Source organism: Ochotona princeps, chromosome 10 (genome assembly GCF_030435755.1).
Source record: "Ochotona princeps isolate mOchPri1 chromosome 10, mOchPri1.hap1, whole genome shotgun sequence".
In the NCBI taxonomy this organism is placed as follows: domain Eukaryota; kingdom Metazoa; phylum Chordata; class Mammalia; order Lagomorpha; family Ochotonidae; genus Ochotona; species Ochotona princeps.
In genome coordinates this window covers 56,151,690-56,171,195 of record NC_080841.1, presented here as the reverse complement: position 1 = coordinate 56,171,195, position 19,506 = coordinate 56,151,690, and positions in this window count along the sequence as shown.

The following is a 19,506-nucleotide window of genomic DNA, read 5'->3' as shown; positions in this document are numbered from 1 at the left end:
GACCATCTTGGCCTGGCTGTACTCAGAGCAGGATTCAGAAGGCCAAGGGCCACCTGGATGAGCGGCAACTCGGGACCGGCCTGCCCTCCTCCACTGGGCCCAACGGACTCAACCATGAACTCGGCTGTGCAACAACCATAACGATGCCCCCCTCACAAGTCCTTGTCTCAGCTCTCGGCTGCACCTGGCAGTGGGACCCGTTTTAGATGCTGAGTACATTTCAGACATTACTTTCCATTTCTCCCGCCAGGCCCTGCGAACTGAATTGAGCTTACCCGGCTTTCAGCTGGGAGGGTTCATTCCCTGTGGTCCTGCTATCGCTTCTCAGCGGGTGGGCCGTGACTCCACTCCTGACCTTTGACTTCTGTGAAGGTGCATTTGGCCCCACTGGACCCCAAACGGCCCTTCAAAAACTCTCCTTCCAGCCTGCGCACCAGTGGGCCCAGCAGGACTCTCAGAACATCGGGTCAGGACGGGTGAGTGGGCGGGGCAGGTGTGGGGCGGGGCCTGGCGGGGCCACGCCCCCTGGCCTCTGCCCAGCCTCAGGCCTTGGATAATCATTACCTCCAGTCACACCTGTTTGTGGGCGGCGCTGAAAGAAACGGAAATGTCCACTTTCACCTTGGCCCCTTCCTGGCTGCCTTCCCAGCCCTCTGCTCCCATCCAGCTCGAGTTGTTCCCATCCCAGACAAAAAATAAAATGGACCCATGGACCCAGTAAGTAGTCTAGTGTTAACAGTTTTTTTTTTTTTAACAAGTGTGTGTGTGTGTGTGTGTGTGTGTTGGCAAGGCAGATTTTCATAAAGGCGGAAAGACAAAGATCTTCCACCTGTTGGTTCACTCCCTAAGTGGCCACAAAGGCCAGAGCTGAGCCGAAGCCAGGAAACAGAAGCTTCTTCCAGGTCTCCCACACGGGTGCAGGGTCCCAAGGCTTTGGGCCATTCTCTACTGCTTTTCCAGGCCACAAGCAGGAAGCTGGATGGGAAGTGGCACAATTGGGACACATACTGATACCCACATGGTACAATGGCTATGCAGGCAGAGAATTAGCCAATTGAGTCATGGTGCCAGCCCCCAGAATCATGTTTTTAACCACCAGGCACTGGATACTTGTCTTGGCGTTCATTCCTTTGGGATAGAGGTGCCAGGGAAAACACACCACATTGTCAGAGTACTGGAATTTCAGAGAAGCAAATGATTTTTAATGTAAGTATGTCCCAAATATCACATGGGATGCACTCACACCAAAAATCATTTGCAGGGGCCAGCCTTGTGGTATGGCAGGTTAAGTTGCCCACTATGACACTGGCATCCCATATGAGTGTCTGTTGGAGTCGGGCTGCTCTGCCTCTAAGCCAGCTGCCTGCCAAAGCACCTGGAAAAGCAGCAGCAGATGGCCCAAGTGCTTAAACTCTGCCACCCCCATGGGAGACCGAGTTGGAGATCCTGGCTCCTGGCTTCCACCTGGCCCAGCCACTGCAGTTATTTGAGAAGTGAACCAGCAGATGCAAGATCTCTCTGGTGCACACATACATGTGCTGCTCTCTCACACACACTCCCTTCCTGGAATTATCTACCTCTCAAATAAATAAGTCTTCTAAAAAATTATCTGATTCAAATGTAAGCTGGCGTCCTATATTTATATTTGCTGAATCTGGCAACCTTTGTGGGGGAAGAGATCTCTTTTCTGCTACTCTCAGAAGGAAAAGAAGTGTGTATCCTTCCAAGATGGGAGATTCTGTGACTATTCATCTTCCCACACAAGAGCACACACCTTCCCTGAACTCTTTTTCTTCTTCTTTTTTTTTTTTAAGGAAATGTAATATGGACATTTTACCTGCTGAATCCCATCTGTGATTTTGGAGGGAGAATTAACACTGTCATCTATTCCATACCATGGAAAGCACACATTTCTACCACTTCGGTTACTGACATGTGCTCTGACATCAGTGGGCTCTGGTCATAGACACTGAAATTATGCACACACAACACAATCTTGCCATGCTAGTTCAGCAAGCCCTGATGGTCAGGCATTGAGTGTTAGTGTGACGCTGCACACATCACAGCATTGGCTCCACCTCTCAGTAAAAGTGCCTGGACTGCAAACTTCAGTACTTTCACAGAAACCTTGGAGTCACAGCTGATAGAGACAGAAGTGCCTGCGATACCTCCTATGCCTTGGAGACCCACTGAGGGAAAAAAAAGGAACTGAGTGTGTCTATTCACCCTTCTGAGAAAAGTCTCCGAGGGAGGGAGCAAGGCACTGAGAGGGAACATCTCAATTCTGATTATTCACAAAGACAAGAAAGCACAGTATGGGGAAGATGGCGCCCTGCCTCACACTTGACCTCCACATCCTAGCCTGGGACTGGACCCTAGAGCAGAAAGAGCAACTCCGAGAGATGATCAGCTTTTTCCAAAGACTGTCCCAGAGTCAGCCTTACACAACTGTCTATCATCCTTGCACCCATCCAATGCTTCCCTCAGTGTCTTCCCTCCATCAAACTAATTATCATTCCTCCCATTTCACATTTCTACCTTGATATTGAACTTGCCATGGTCAGAAGCAAATGCTACATTTGATAATATTGTGGCCACACACACACACACTCTCACCTGGACTTTCAAGCTCAGCTTTGCACTCATTAACAGTGTGTGTGTATCTATACATGTGTGCAACAATTTAAGAAAGGAAAATATTTTCACCTTGAGGGAAAGGGTGATGAGATTCTTGATCCTAATGGGCTCTTTTTGCTGTTGTCACTGGAATGATCAAACACCACCCCAGGTTTGATTCTTTCATGCTCTGAAAGAGCCTCACACACACAGAGTTTTTACCCAGTCTGGGGCTTTCAATCTGCCACAAACTGCCCTGGGCAGTAAGGGACAACCAGCGGCCACTGCGACGGGACCACTTTGCTAGAGTCACTCACTGGTGTGGAAACTCTCCACCTCTCCCTCCTCTGCCATATTCCCTCCTCTGCCATATTCCCTCCTGAGGAAGGAGAAGACAGAGATTACTGAAGATTCCACAAAGATGGGGAAGAAATACCCATATTCTGGGGAGCCACAGACTTGAATCCTGGCACAATCCAGAGGTATACTTTATTAAGCCTACCTTCCTTTTTGACAAGCTTAATTTTTAGATATGCTGTCTCCAGGCCCTAACCACCCAGGAGCGACATGCCTCTTGAGTTCTCCAGGTGTGCCAGCATTATCTAGGAACTGTAGACTGACAGCTGGGTAAGGAATTATGCCCACCCTCATACACCTCATGACACAACACAGTCCCGAGCTGGCACCCAGGTGGGTGAGTTCACCTTCTTCATGGTGAGTCTTGTATCACATCAGCACCATTGCTTCAGCCTGAGGTGGTTGGGGCAGAAGATATGGCAAGGAAATCTGTGCAGCGAGTCTTTGACACTGAGACTAGAATCACATGAAGAATCTGTTAAGAGCCTAGCCCTGCTGCTACACTGCTTCCGTTCCATTGCTCCTGAGAGAGAACTTATTCTATCTTTCATCTACCCCGTTTTTCTCAGCTTCTATTCACCTCTCTCAAAGCAGGATGGCCCTCCCAGTTAGGTAGAGAAATCATGAACAGAACGAAAGAAGCCAGAAAACTCACTCCTGGTCTTGTGTCTCACCAGGACTCTTGAATTTGAAGAGCTCCAAGAGTTGGAACGAGGGAGGGAGACTCGCATAAAGGGTCCCAAGCATCTAACCAAACCCCATCTTTCTTCCTGCTCAGAAGTGTAGGGAAAAAATCAAGGTGAAAAGCAAAGCCAGAACCAAAAGATGATCAGTAAAGTTACGAGGCAAAAAGCAATGGCAGTTAACCCTCCTTCAGCAAGTGTCAAATACACTGATTAGAGCAATAAATAATTATGCAGGATGGAGTGTACCTGGTGTAATACCTTGGATACAATTCTAAATTTCTCTTTGCTTCAAGAGCCACAGATTGTTATGGCAACAAAACAGAAAATCAGATCACAGCATTAATTTGACATCTCAGCTTCATTTGTTCCACATTTGCCACACAACACACGCATAACGAGCAGCCAGAAGTGAGCCAAAGCGGACAAAACATTAACACCATGCAAGAAGCACCCTCTTGGTCCTGAGTCTTGCTTAATGAAAAACAAACAATAATTTTCAACCAATAATAGCAGTCCATATTTACTGCTTAATGACACTTGAGGAGCAGATAATTCCAGTTTTCCCAGCTGCAGGGTAGGAGAACATAAAAAGCAGCAGAACAAGATGGAGAAAGTTCTCCTCTTTGAGCTGTGGGCTGAAAACACTTTTGTGACCCGGCTCTTAACTCTCCATGCACCAGCACTCTCAGCTTACCTCCCTGCAACCACTGTGCTCTTTTCAAGACAAATCCCCAAAAGCTAACTCTGGTCACTTCACAAATTTAGGATGGAGTTGCAGCCTTTTAAATCCATCATAAACTTGAAGATCTGTAAGATCTGCATTTAACGTACCTGCCCTACATCAAACCATGTATAAACTGCACAATGGGCTGTAGGGTATTAATTGTCTACTCCATGATCACAGGGCTGAGCTCACTGCCACTGCCCAGCACTGTCAGAGAGGAACCACCTAACAGGACAAGACCCAAACTCAGATTTTTCCAAGAACAGTTTCTACTGAACATGGGTGGCATCATAAAGTTGGCAAAATGCTGAGTCATCCTAAATTCAGGACCATGTATATTTAATGCAGAGATAAAAGGAACCTGATAGATGTCTGGTGGATGAAGAAACTAATGTGTTCCTTAGAAATTTGGCAATAGGGTCCGGCGGAGTGACCTAGCAGCTAAAGTCCTCGCCTTAAACATGCCAGGATCCCATATGGGCGCCGGTTCTAATCCCGGCAGCTCCACTTCCCATCCAGCTCCCTGCTTGTGGCCTGGGAAAGCAGTTGAGGACGGCCCAATGCATTGGGACCCTGCACCTGCGTGGGAGACCCAGAAGAGGTTTCAGGTTCCCGGCTTCGGATTGGTGTAGCACCAGCCGTTGCAGCTCACTTGGGGAGTGAACTATTGGATGGAAGATCTTCCTCTTTGTCTCTCCTCCTCTCTGTATATCTGACTTTGTAATAAAATAAATAAATCTTAAAAAAAAAGAAATTTGGCAATATCTAGCAAAGTTGAATGTCATCTCATTCTGTAACCAGGCATCCCCTCTGTATATGAAAATGTGTTTATTCCTGTCTCCAAGGAGAGCCGTGTTAGTTCATGGCAGCCTTGTTTACGGCAGGAAAAAAAAAATGGAGGTAATCTCAATAACCATCAACGAGGCAATAGATGAATTATGGACAGCCATCAAGTAGATGCTCTTTTGAGATGAAAACACATGAGCCAGAGCCACACTTCAACGTATACAAATTTCAAGAACAATATTGAACAAAAAATGGCAGAGATATATTGTGTATGATACATTTATGTAACACTTACCTATGAATTCATAAATACGAAGTAAATATATAAAAGCAGAGAAGAAAAAGATGGTGACATAAGAGATTGTGCTTGCTCTGAGTTCATAGTTAGAGGCTTTCTGGGGAGATACTGGGTAGATGGGAAGCACTGGGGGTGCAAGGATGACCAGAGGGCACTGCATGGCCCGGGGTCTTCAGAGTCAGACTGCTCAGAAACAGATCTTGCCCTGCCACACAGTCAGTGAGCAAGTGACACTACTTTGTGTCTTGGTTTGCTCTCATACAGTCGCACAATAATGGTATCTGCTACAAAGGGTTGCAATGACTTGACTAATCTAGCACTGTGTAGGATATAAGACAAAAATTGGATACATGTTTGTCTGGATTTGTATTACAGGCAGAGGCCACATAAGCATGAAAGATGGGATCAGAGGGAAGAAAGATGCACAAAATAAGTGTTGATAATCTTTGTGCCAGCAAGGAGCCTGTGTGCATGGAGCAGAGAGGATATGGCAGTGAGTAGGTGATGTGGAGACAGGGGAGTCAGGCAGAGGGCAAATCCCAGAGATCCTGAGGGTCAGGACGGGAGCTTAGAAACTGTTGTGTGTGCCATCAAAGCAATGGAAGCCATGGAGCCATGTGACTCAAGATTTCCATGAAAAAGTGACCCTCAATTGGCAAAGAAATTGAGCAAACATGGCATTTACCAGAATTCAGCCAATCTAATGGGAACAATGCAGAGCAGAAAAAGCCAGTCCCACTTGGTTCCATTACTGAATGATGCCATGTATTCGTCACTGTTGAAATGGTGACATTATGGAAAGGAACAAAATTCTCGGTTGCCAGTGGCTAAAGGGTGGGTTGCCTGGAGGTGGCTATAACGCAGCAGCAGAGAGACTCCTGTGTGACAGAGCCATTCTGCATCTTCCTTGGCTTTGCCAACGTCAATATTCTGGCTACAATCTTGTACCACAGTTTCACAAAATGGAAAAGCCCAGAAAACAGATGGTTTACAAAGCACCACAAGCCTGACATTAGCCCAAGGAGCACTATTTTTTAACACTGGCATGCTACATCATGTGATAGTAAGTGATGTTGCTTTTAACAGCCTAAGTTTATGCTCACCTGTTAGAGCAGCAGCAGCAAGCTACTACAGCTCTTTGTGGGTAATGAGACAACCTGGCTTGGCAAGGACCTGGAGAAAGGCCTGTAAAGATTTCAAATCCCCCCGGAGGAGGGAGGGAGTGCCAGGGACTTGAGAAAGATATTGAAGATAACTTAAAATGTAGTTACACATCCAATCTGACCGCTACCCTTACCACAAGCACTAAAGAGCAAACAACATGAAGGTCGGCAGGTAAACCATCAAGAGAAATGTCCTTTAGGGGCAAAAAGAGCAATTGAGCACCAGGGGCATCAGGCAACCTGCTGCCTTTGTTGGCTTCACAGAGCTAATTGCTGTACTGTGGCGCATGATACAGAAGCCAGGAGTGCTTTCTCTCCCTGGGCTTGAGAAGAGCCTCACTTCGGCAAAAAAAATAATAATAATCTTATCACCCCAAGAGTTCTCTGAAAACAGAGCTTTCAAGTTGTGTCTTTCATAATAAAAATAGCATTTGGTATTGCAGTGTATTTTAGTATTGTAGACACAGGTAGGTTCAGTAAATGCCTGGTTGGAAGGCTCTCAACGTGTTTGCTTTTGAGCAATAGAGTCCTATCTTTCTGTGTTTCCACTTTCCTGTAGAATCCACCATAGCAATGACCTTGTATATATGCCCAAATTGGCTCCAAAGGCTGAGACCTGATGTCCAGGAAAGAAGAATAAAGGTGGAATATCAACACTTAGAATGTAGCAAAACCCATAGGTTACAAAGTATGGAAGTTTGGGGCTCTGAGGGTTGGAACTGTGGTGCAGTGTGTTAAGCTCCCACTTGAGAAGCCACTGTCACATTTGAGCACTAGTTTGAGTCCTGGCTGCTTCACTTTCCTTTCAGCTTCCTGCTAATGCACCTAGGAAAGCAGTGGAGGATGGCCAAAGTGCTTGGGCCCCTGCCAATCAAGTGGAAGAGCAAAATGGAGCTTCAGAATCCTGGCTGCAGCCTGGACCAGCCACTGGGGCTATTTGAGGAGTGAACCAGTGATGGAAGATATCTCTGTCTCTGTGACTGCCTTTCAAATAAATAAATACATCTAATAAAGAGAAAGAGACAGGAAGGAAGGCAGGCAGGCAGGCAGGCAGGCAGATAAGCCCTGAGGTCTGTATGTTAAAGTGAGTGAAGTCCAAGACTGGGAGACAGGCTTGGTCCACTGGGCTTGGGTGACCTTTCATTCTACAAAATCTCCTCAGAGGTGGCAAATACTGTCATGCAAGGGACCTTTAGCATCTGCCCCCCCCCAGTCACTAGTTTTCTGGGGGTTGTTGAATCAATCATTTAATTGATCTAGACTTCATGTTCTTCAGCTGTAAAAAGAAAACATTAAATGAGACCTAAAGTAAAAAGAGAGAGAAGTTATGTCTCAGAAGGGCATATTCCAATTAATATCAATTGTAACTATTTATGTACTCATCAGTTCCTATTAACATTGCACTTATTCTTTTCTCAGTAACTCCGTGATACTCAAAAGATTTAAAGCTGATGAAAATAAACACACACACATGCCCAAAAATATAAAGCAATAGCATAAGAGCTGGGAGTGTGTGAGAAAGCAGCAGCAAACAAGCAAGAGTGGAAAGTAGCAGGGCATAACCAACAAAGTGTGGGGTGGGTGTTGAGGCAGAGGGGTTAAGCTGCCATCTGGAACTCCCACATCCTATATCAGTGTGCCAGTGCCAGTCCAGTGGGCTGCTTTGGGGTCCTGGGAGGCAGTAATTAACGGCTCATGTCCTTGAGTCCCTGCCACTCATACAGGAAACCCAAATGGAGTTGCTCAGTTCCTGGCTCCCAGCTCTGGCTGCTGCAGGCATTCAGGGAGCTGATGGAAAAAATTCTTCTGAATGTCCTTATGAGATGACCATGTTGAATGTCAAGATTGATGCCCTCAACAGCTTCCTTACAGGATGAAACAGCAATGAAGTCTTGGGGAGTAACGACAGGCTGGAGGTATCACACTGACAATGTGTCAGGAACCATGAAGCCAGGGAGTCAAAGGCAAGAAGGTTCAGGTTTTAGACTCAATGACATCCTAGATCACACAGATGTAGAGGAGGGCTACCTGTCTTTTCAACAGTCTCCACTTTAGGTTGTTTCAAACTATTTTCAAGACGGAACACTGTTGCCAACTATTCTTTTTCTCAGCTTTACAGTACCCAGTCAGCGGTCAGTGTTGTGGTACCATGAATTAAGCTACCACCTGCAATATTGGCAACCCATATAGATACCAATTTGAGTCCCTACTGTTACGCTTCCGTTTCAGCTCCCTGGTACATGCCATGTTTGATTCCTGACTTCTTGCTTCAATCTGGTCCAGCCCCGGATGCTATAGACATTGGGGAGTGGACCAAAGGATTGCATTCATCTCTCGCTCTCCCTCTTTGTCTCCTTCCATCCTTACCTCCCTCCCTCCATCTCTGCCTTTCAAATAAACCTTAAAAAAATTAGACCTACTTCAAGGGTACAACATGAGGGGTTTATATACATATACATTATGAAACAACTATCACATGAAGTGAAATTAACATGCCCATCATCTCATAGAGTTACCTTATTTCTCTTAGCAAATGTCAAGTACACACAATGGTATTAACTCTAGCATCGCATTGAACACCAGCATGCAATCTTTCTAATCTTTAAACTGAAAGTTTATGCCTTCGGCTGTAACTTTCCCTCCCACCTCCCCAACACCCTGGTCCCTGGCAACCGCAATTCCATTCTCAACTCCTAAAATTGGCTCTGGTTTTCAAATATTTAAAGTGACATCATATCACATTCCTAATTATCTTTCTCTGCTGTCTTATTTCACTTAGCATAATGGTCTTCAGATCCACATGTGCTGCTGCAACTGAAAAATTTTTAGAAAAAAATCCTACTGTATAATATCAGGTCTTGATCTGTCCATCTACTGATGGACACAGGTTGTTTCAGTATCTTGCTATTGTGAATAGGCATGGAGATATCCCCTAAAGAGAGGCATTTTATTTCCTTTGGCTATCAACCATAATAAGTTATATAGTAATTTTTAATTTTTTGAAAAGCAAAGAGAAAGAAAGGGAGAGACAGAGTTGTCTTCATCTGTTGGTTCACTCCCCAAATGGCCACAACAGCCAGTGTCCCATGGGTGGCAAAGGCATCCTTTACTCTTTCCTCAAGACATTAGCAGGGAGTTGAGTCGGAAGCAGAACATGTGGGACTGGAATTGGCATCTTGTGGTATGATGGCTCGCAGGCAGAAACCCACCAGGCCTCTCTGCCAGCCCCTATTGTTAATGCTTTGACACATCTCTATGCTGTTTTTCATCATGGCTGAACCACCACAGTGCATAGGATTCTCTTCCCTGTAGCTTTCCAAACATGTTACTTCTTAGGTATATAAGAGCCATTCTAACTGGTGTGGTGTAATAGCTCAATGTGATTTAGATTTGTGTTTTCTTAATGATTAGTGATGCTATCAACTTTTTAAAAATTCACCCAAGTATGAAGGTCAAACAAATCAGAAATAGACTCCATCGTCAAAGAAACTTATGACTCAGAATAATAAAAAATGAAAGCCATACGTAGGGGAGAATGACCACCTATTCTAAAACTTTTCTGTGTTAAGCCATTTCATCCTACCAGTATCCCCAAGATAGTTATGACCGTTATTCTGTGTAACAAGTGAGAAAGCAGAGGGTCAGAGAAGGCCAGAAACTGATCCAATATCACTGCCAGAAGGGAAAAAAAAGGAATGGGAAGGTAAAAAAGAAAAGAACACCAACTCTCATAAGATGACTCTGCTATAACACAGAATCTCCAAAAACCCTTTCCAAAGAGAAGGACCAGGGTAACTTCATCTGGAAAAGTGCTGCTGGTGCCTCTCCTTAAGAGATGCTCTCAGGTGCTGGCACAGTGGCTCAAATGGATAATCCTCTACCTACAAGTACTGGCATTCTAAATGGGCACTGGTTCTAGTCCCAGCTGCTCCACTTCCTATCTAGATCCTTGCCTATAGCCTAGGAAAGCAGTGGAGAGTAACCCAAAACCCTGGGACTCTGCACCCACCCACGTGAGAGACCCAGAAGAAGCTCCTGGCTTTGAACTGGCTCAGCTCTGGCCATTGCAGCCATTAGGGGAATGAATCAGCGATGGAGAATCCTTGTTTTTCTTTCTTTCTGTAAATACACCTTTACAATAAAAAGAAATAAATCAGGAGGAGGAAGAGAAAGAGGGAGGGAGAAAGAGGGAGGGAGAAAGAGGGAGGGAGAAAGAGGGAGGGAGAAAGAGAAAGAGAAAGAGGGAGGGAGAAAGAGAAAGAGGGAGGGAGAAAGAGAAAGAGAAAGAGAAAGAGAGAAAGAGAAAGAGAGAAAGAGAAAGAGAGAAAGAGAAAGAGAGAAAGAGAAAGAGAGAAAGAGAAAGAGAGAAAGAGAAAGAGAATGAGAAAGAGAATGAGAATGAATATGTCCTGTTTCAGACTCCTGGAGCCAAACATTTTGAGTCCATCTGGCTCAGAACAACGTCATTCCCAGGTGTATTCTCCAAAAAGACCTTGCCACCCATTGTACTGCTAAAGTTGCAACAACAGGCACTTACCCCGCTAGACCTGAGGCCAACATCTGCATACACAATCCAGGTTTACCCATTGAAAGAAAAAACAATCTATAGGGTCGGGTCCCCTCTCTCTTCCCAAAAGTCATAAATGCTGAAATCTTAATCTCCAACATGATGGTTTGAGGAGAGGGAGCTCTCAGAAGCGGACAAGGTCACGAGCATGGAGCCCCCATGAATCAGGTTAGAGCTCTAGGGAAGTAGCCGCAGAATGTTCTTACTCTTTCTGCCATGTGAGGATGCACTGAGAAGGCACCAGCTGCAAACCAACAAACGAGGCCTCACCAGAGCATTGGTGCCTTGAATGTGGACTTCTGGGCCTTGGAAAGCTGGAGCTATCCATCTCTACTTACATCCTGCTCACAGTGTGCTCTTGTGTTGTGGCAGCCCGCATGGATCTAAAGACATCCAGAGCAGCTATGAAATGAGACATGTGTGAATCAGTTCCACCTGCTATTCTGGGGCCTTAGTAACCCCCAGTAGCCAGGAGGATACCCTGTGTGTGCTCATCAACACACTTTCCCTACCATGGACCAGGTTACCCTCCATCTCTGCTGGGGGAAGACAAGACAGCCTTGGCTAAGTCAGTACCATTAGTCCTCACAGCTTACAAGAAAACTCTTAGACCCTGTGGGATTTGTCATCATGAAAGGCTTGATGTCAGAGTCACACACACACACTGGAAGACCACGATGTAAGCACACACCTCTATGACAGCTAGGAAAGCTCTTTGGGACACCATAGCATCAAGGGAAAGAAACAAACTAAAAGGATGGCATTGACTTACTGACATGATTACTAACAATATGTGTGTATACATATCTTAATTTTATTTGCTTATCTAATGACAAACATGTACATACAAGAACTGCAGAACAGGAGGCTTCAAAAGGTTTATGGGCAATGCAATCACAATCCATGCCCGCTTTTTCTATACTGTAAATATCCCGTGAATTTCCAAATGTCCTGTACATTAGCGGTTGCCAATGGTCACAAGGCTGGTCCTCCCCATGTTCATGGCCCTCCCCTTGTCTTGGTCATTAGGTTCTAGATTCGCCCACCATAAACAGACTTCACTGCCTTGGGAGGTTGCCCAAGGGCAACCTCACATGCTCAAAGCCAGACCTGTGGCCCTGTGGGCAGGGAAACCATTTCAACCACTCTCTGGACTCCCTGACCTCTGCATTTCAGCCCTTCCCCCAGGAACCCGGGAATGGAATTCTAGGGCCTCAAAGCAGCAGGTGGATCATGGGAAGAGCTCCCATTGGGCCATCCTGAAACCACCTGAAACATTCTTTTGTTGTCGTTGTTGTTAAGATTTTTCTTGGAAATGCAGATTTACAGAGAGAAGGAAAGACAGAAAGATCTTCTATTGACTGGTTCACTCCCCAAATGGCCACAATGGCCAGGGCTGAGCCAATCCAAAGCCAGGAGCCAGGAACTTCTTCCAAGTCTCCCACATGGGTGCAGGGTCCCAAGGCTTTAGGCCATTCTCTACTGCTTTCCCAGGCCACAAGCAGGGAGCTAGATGGGAAGTAAAGGAGCCAAGACATGAACTAGCACCCATATGGGATCTCAGTGTGTGCAGACTGGATTTAGCCACTGAGTCATTGTACTGGGCACCACCTGAAGCATTCTTATTTGCTTCTGGTGGTGGACTCTACATGCCCTGGCAAACCAAGCAAACTCAGCCCTTCCTTCCTCGTCTTAGATCCAGTGGCAGACAATTTCATTCCAGAGACAGCCTAAGGACAAGCAGGGACAGAAAAACAGTTTGTCCCCTGTGTGGCATTCTCAGAGACCCAGGAATGGTGCCCAGGTAACAACTCCTAGCCTGGTACTCGCTGCAAAATGAGGGTGACCCACCAGTTTGGCTTTAGAGCCAATCCCCATTTCCACCCAACACTCCAGGCCATAAACCCTTCACTGAGCACCTACTGTGTGTATGACCCTGAGCTAGGAAGGTGTAGAGTGCATATGGCAGAGAAGGGGCACTGCTGTGCCCACAGGGGCCAGGGTGGGTCTTTCACTGGCAGAGAAGCTGCCAGGAGCAGGTGGGGCGGGGACAGGTTATAACATGCTAGCAATAGCAGCTGCAGGTGTGGGGTGTGCAGAAGCTACTGAGGAAGGCTGCACATAGCAGAATTTCCTCTCACAGTTAAGGTTTCCAGATATACTTGTGGGCTGGTCATGGGACAGGAACCAGGTGAGGGGTGTGGCTGGGTGTGGCTGAGCGTGGGGAGGGAACCAGGCTGAGGGATGCTGCTGGGTGTGGGGAGAGAGCTCCTGCACTGCTTGGCGGTGATTTACAGCTGCCCAGGAAGAACCCCTGAGCCCCTCTCTCCTTACCAGCTCTCTCCCTGCCTCCTCCCTGACCCCCAGCCCTCTCTGGGAGCTGCAGTGATTGTTTGACCAGGGCGTGGGAGGGAATCAGAGCATCAGCCAGAGCGGGACACAGACCTCCCTCACCTCAGTTCAGTCCACTTCCCCCCACCTTGGAGGCCTGAAGGCCCTGAACTTGTCTGTCATCTCATCTTTTGGCCTATCTGCCCCCTGCTCTCCTCGCCCACCCACCAAACTAATACTTTTTCATGGAATCAGCTTAAAAGGGAAAGGAAAAACCCCTCCAAGTAACAAAGAATCATATAATTATTCTGCAGCTCCTTGCCCTTGGTAATTTTATGCTTGTGTTGCTATAATTACACATTACGTGGAGTTAGAGAGTCACAGCTTTGTGCGGCCGACCAGTGACATCTGCAGGATTTGCAAACGGGAACATTTTTAAAAAGGAAGGGAGGGAGCCTGGCTGAGGAGTGTTTCATAGCCCTGGGAATGGAGAGAGGGGCTGGGGACTGGGGAGCTCCCGAGGAGTGAACCTGCTGTGTGCTCACCACAACCCCTCACCCAGACACAGGTGCACATGGGATCTGTGTGTGGTACCATCCTACCCCGGACTCTGACCCATTTTGTGTTTCCTCCTGAGACCAGCTCCCACGCCTCCCCGCTTCTCTTCTTCACAGAGGCCCACAGCCACCTCCCACCACGCAGGTCTCCAAGCTCAGATGCCAGCTCAGCTCTGCCCTGACCCCTCTGGGTCCTTCATTCCCCACACAAATCTTCTTGGAAAAGGCTGACTTAATAGTGCTGTTGCCTGCCTGGTGCTCTTCAAGGATCTGTGCTGTGGCTTGGAAACAATTTCCCTGGGCCCATAAAAGATACCTATCCTGGAAGGAACTTTAACAGGTGGGAACTTTAACAGGCAGAGCCTCAGAAGGGATTCATACAGGCCCAGGGCTGTGGCAACGGCAGTAAAGCAACAGGAGTCCTGCCTGCTCCACATCCATCCAACTCCCTGGTAATGCATGTGGGGAAAGCAATGGAAGATGGCCCAAATGCTTGGGCTCCCGCACACATTTCGAAGATCCAGTTGAAGTACCAACTTGGACTTTAACCTGGCCCAGCCTCAGCTGCTGCAGCTATTTGGGAAATGAACCAGCAGGTGGAAGACCCTCTCCTTTGCCCCCTCATTCCCCCTCTCTCCCTTTCCCTCTGTCATTGTCTAGCCCTTTCCTTTCCTTTCCCTCTTTCAAGGTATATCTACAAAGAGAAGGAGAGACAGACAGATCTTCCATCCACTGCCTACAGGGTCCCAAGGCTTTGGCCACCCTTTACTACCTTTCCAGGCCATAAGCAGGAAGCTGCATGGGACGTGGAGGAGCCAGGACACAAACCGCACCCACATGGGATCCTGGTGCATGTAAGGTGAGGGCTTTAGCCACTAGGCTACCATGCAGGCTCAGTCATTGTCTTTCAAATAGATAGATAAATAAATATTTTTCAAAAGAAGGGATTGATGCTAGTTTCATAGGACAGGAAGCTCATCATGAGGGGCCCTGGCACCTCTGGTGATCCCCCCTGCCACCTGTGTCACTTGCCACTCTGCACTGCCACCTGAGACCCTCCGAAAGGCGGATGTCAGGGCCCTGCTCCCGACCCTCCCATCCTCCATCACCAGCAGTAGAAATGGAGCCAAGACAGCCTGTCATCACCTGCAAGAGATGCGGACACCTCACGCTAGACCAAACAGATGGTCCAGCTGCTCCTGGCAACACTCCAGCTTCAGTGTCCAGCTTCTCCTCCTGATTTCCAGCTTCAGGGTGGGATGGGGGCTGCAAGGGGAGACCTTGCAACAAGCCACCCCTCCACAGTTCCCACCATGAGGCAAGCCCAGACTCAAAACTCCATGGCATCCCAGGGCGCCCAGGGTTCTAGGCACCTTTCCTGGAGGGAAAAGCTCGCTCCCAGAGAACTGTGGTGGAGATCTCTCAGGTGAGACTTGAGGCCCACAGGCCTGCAACTTCCTCACTTGCAATGTCTGCAGAACCAAACCCTTGAAGCCAGTGAGTAAAAGCCCTAGGGAGAGGATTGACTGTGTTTGCTCCCCTGAGGCCCATAAAGATGGCACAAACCTGCTGCTTGGAATGTACTGCGGTAATCAGCACCGGGAAACACACCTGGCTTTATCTGTCACAGCTAACTCAGCATCAGAAGCCCAGAAACCCGTGACCAAGCATCAAAACAGCAGCTGGGGCCAGCAAGCTGTGCCTGAGGATACTGCCCGGAGGTGCCGGCAGGTGCCGCAGCAGGTCTGCTGGGAGAAAGCAGATGGGGTCCCTGCATCTCGGCTCCCCACAGCCAAATCACACGGCATGGGGGCATCTTTCAGTGTCTGCTCTGACAACATCTTAGTCCAATGGCACAGGCCATCAGAGATGGCCAGGACTATCTGTGAATCATCCACACTGTGGCTCGGCCCTCACTTGCCCAGTCAGGCCTTCTATGCTCTGTGGTGTCCCTGGGGGCTGGCAGCATGTCAGGAAGCTGACATCCTTCCTGTAGAGCACTCCTGTCTAGATCCAGATGCTGGAGAGGAAGGGCAGTAGGAGGTGCTCATGGGAAGAGGGACAGTGTGATAGAAGTCACGAGATGGCTGGGCCATGCAGGCAGGGACCAGAGTGGCATGGACACAGGTAGGTGCAGTGGTGGGTGACAGGACACAGCTTTCCTTTACAGACAGGCAAATTTAGCTTCCTGGTGGATTGCACGGCAGGAGGTCTGCAGGAAGGAGGGAGATGATACTAAATCTGTTGGGGCAGGGTGAGGGTTGCCATGGGCTGAGCCAGGGATGGCTGGGTCCTGCCAGTGCCTGGGCAGAATGGGGAGTGGGAGCCACCTGGTGATGTAGAGTCACCTGTAGGGGTGGGGGAGTGGGAAGAGGGGTAGAGTCCAGGCATGGATAAGCACCTTCCAGAAGCCCCCAGGCCAGGTTCCTGAGATTCTGGGGGTCTCTGGGAAGCCCTGGGGCTTTCTGACTCTGTCCCCAGCCCCCACCAAGGCACTTGTCATATGGATGGGGTAGTTCCTCATAGTGCACTCCCTGAACTGCATGTTCCTCACCCAGCTCCACTCAGCCTGCCCACCTGTGCTCTCATAGCTCCCCAGCAAGGGTCCACCTGCCAATCACCCTTCATCTCTTGGGGGTGTGACCTTCTGGGGACACCCTCTGCTCTGCCTTCCCAACAGTTCCACATACAGGGGCAGTCTTTCCTGCTAAACAACTGGAACTTACGTTCATTTCCCCAGGACTGCCATGACAAGGTCCACACACTGGGGACCTTAGGACAGCTCCTGCTCAGAGCACTGGAGGCTGGCAGTGGGCAGTCAGGATATGAATGGGGCCGTGCTCCTTCCAAGGCTGGTCTCTCTGGCCCTGCTGACCCCCAGTGTGCTGGTATACACATCTAGACCCCTACCTTCAAGCAACCTCCTCCATGCCTGGTTCCCCTCTCCGTCAATGCCCTTTCCCCCACCCCTGCCCTGCCTCGTCTGATTTCGATGCTTCGTTAACCATTTCTGCAGAGACTCTAAAGGAGTGCGATCTGAGGTTTTAGATACGTAAGAATGCAGGGGGATGGTTTCCACCCCATGATATTTGCTACATGCCGATCTCATGCAGAAGTGCTTGTCTACAGGGTCAGCTTTCTGAGTCATGCTTTTTGCCCTTGACATTCAGTGATGAAGACACCTGGGCACATCTGTCACTGGCATCCTGGTTGTCACCACTTGGCTACACCATCACTAACACAAGGTTCTTTGTAGGATGGTGTCCCACTGTTAGGGGAACAGCCCAGGCTCTGCCCCGTACCCTCACCTGGGACAATTGCTTAGGTTTGTGACTGAGTGAAAAGTCAGGGTAGGTCACTGCCCAGATGACTGAGTGTTCTGGATCTGAGCATTGCAGAGGCAGAAAGCCCAGCAAATCCAGCTCAAAGTGTCAGAAATCCTCTGTTAGCTGGGTAGCACAAGCCCCTTGGGAGTGTTGTTGTCAGAAAGGCCTTTGGCTTTGCAGAGGCTGGAGGCAAGGGAGGGGCATTTGCCAAGCATTCCCTTTATCGCAGCACCCAGGCAGCTCACCGCTGGCCAGGGTGCTGTGTGGAGTCCTGGGGTTTAGTGAAAACTCCAGGATTCTAGAGGAGCCTCCAGGCCACAGTGACCACATGGAAGAAAATGCCAAATGGGAGCCAGGACCACCCCTTCTCCAGCCCCAGGGAGTGAGCACTCAGGGACACAAGCCAGTGGCCCAGCCGGCCAAGACAGCACTTAGAGGGCCTCATTATACAATTGGCCACGGCTTTCCTCTCTTCATTTGCATTCCTTGGGAGACAGGGGCACTACCAGGAAGAAGTGCCCTGATGTGGTGAGAGAATCAGAACTGGCTTCCTCTTATTCCAGCCTGGAAGGGGCTCTGGGGGTGGCTGTGCAGAATGCGTGGTCAGGCTCAGGGCTCTGGGAATAGCTGCAGGACTGGGAGCAGCACAGGAGAGCGAGAGGAGCCACCCGCAGCACCTTCCTTTGGCTTTCAGCCCTACAGTCCTCAGAGACCTCCTGTATTGACCAAGGAACAAAATGAGGTCAAGGGAGGGAGCGGGTTTGCCCAGCAAGGACACAGCAGCCTTGCCTGTTGAGCTGCCTTGGGAATTGGCTCGGGTTGGATCCATCAACCTTCAGGAGAGAACACTAGGCCTCTCCTGAGACCCGAGATTCTGACAAGTTTTCCAAAATGAGTAGCTTTTCCTTTAACCACCTAGAAACACATGCTCACACCCTGTTGCTTTGCATACATCCGGTGCTCAGACATTGCTCAGCAATTGAACAAAGCCCATCTGTGGCTTACAGCCATTGCAGTGGCCATGGCCCTTGGTGCTCCTCTGTATCCCATTGATCTATGACTCCTCTGCTGATTCCAAGTTCAATGCCACCCCTAGGTGGACAGCTCCCAACTTCGTGCCTTCAGCCTTGAGAGCACCACTGAGCTCCAGACCTGACTGCCCAGCTGCCTTGCCAACATCTTCACTGGGATTTCAACTTGGCCTTTGCTGCTGTTGTTATTTGAGACAGACAGACAGACATATAGAAAGAGATGTCAAACACTGGTTCACTCCCCAAATCCCTCAAGTGCCAGGGCTGGGCCAGGCCATAGCTGGGAGCTGGCAGCGCAATCCATGTCTCTCACAGGGGTAGCAAGGACCCAACTTCACGAGTCACTGTTGCTGCCTTCCAGGATCTGTGTTAGCAGGAAGCTGGCCTTTGGAGCCAGAGCTGACGTACAAACCCAGGTACTGTGATGTGGCACGCACATGCCTTAATTGGCGTCATTAACTTCTGTCAAACCTCTTTTCTGGTCTTTCCCTCTGCAGCAAGAGCTTCAGATGTCTAGTAACTCAACTCTGATGTCTGATTCTCTCTTTTCATCTTTTACTTATCAGCATGTCATATGAATGTTATCACTTTTTCTCTACTTTTTAGATACATTTATTTGAATGGTAGAGAGAGAGAGATTGATCTTCTATCTGCTGGCTCTCTCCTTAAATGACTATAATGTCCAGAGCTGGACTAATCCGAATAGTATGAAGCCAAGAGCTTCTTCTGGGTCTTCCATACGGGTACAGGGTCCCAAGCACTTAGGCCACCCTCTGCTGCTTCCTCAGGCACAATGGCAGGGAGCTGGATCAGAAGTGGAACAGCCAGGACTCAAACCAGCATCTGTACAGGATACCAACACCGCTTGCTATGCCATGGCACCAGCCACACTACTGCTTCTGACTCTCCCACAGTCATCACTGTGTCAGAAACTGCTGTCATGTGATGCCTACGTGTCCATAGTAGCCTCCAACCAGCCCTGCCCTCCGACTCCCCTCCTGACAGTGCTTTACTGTCCCTGCCCCCCCAACTCCTAGCCCTGATCTCTTAAACCTTTCCTCTCA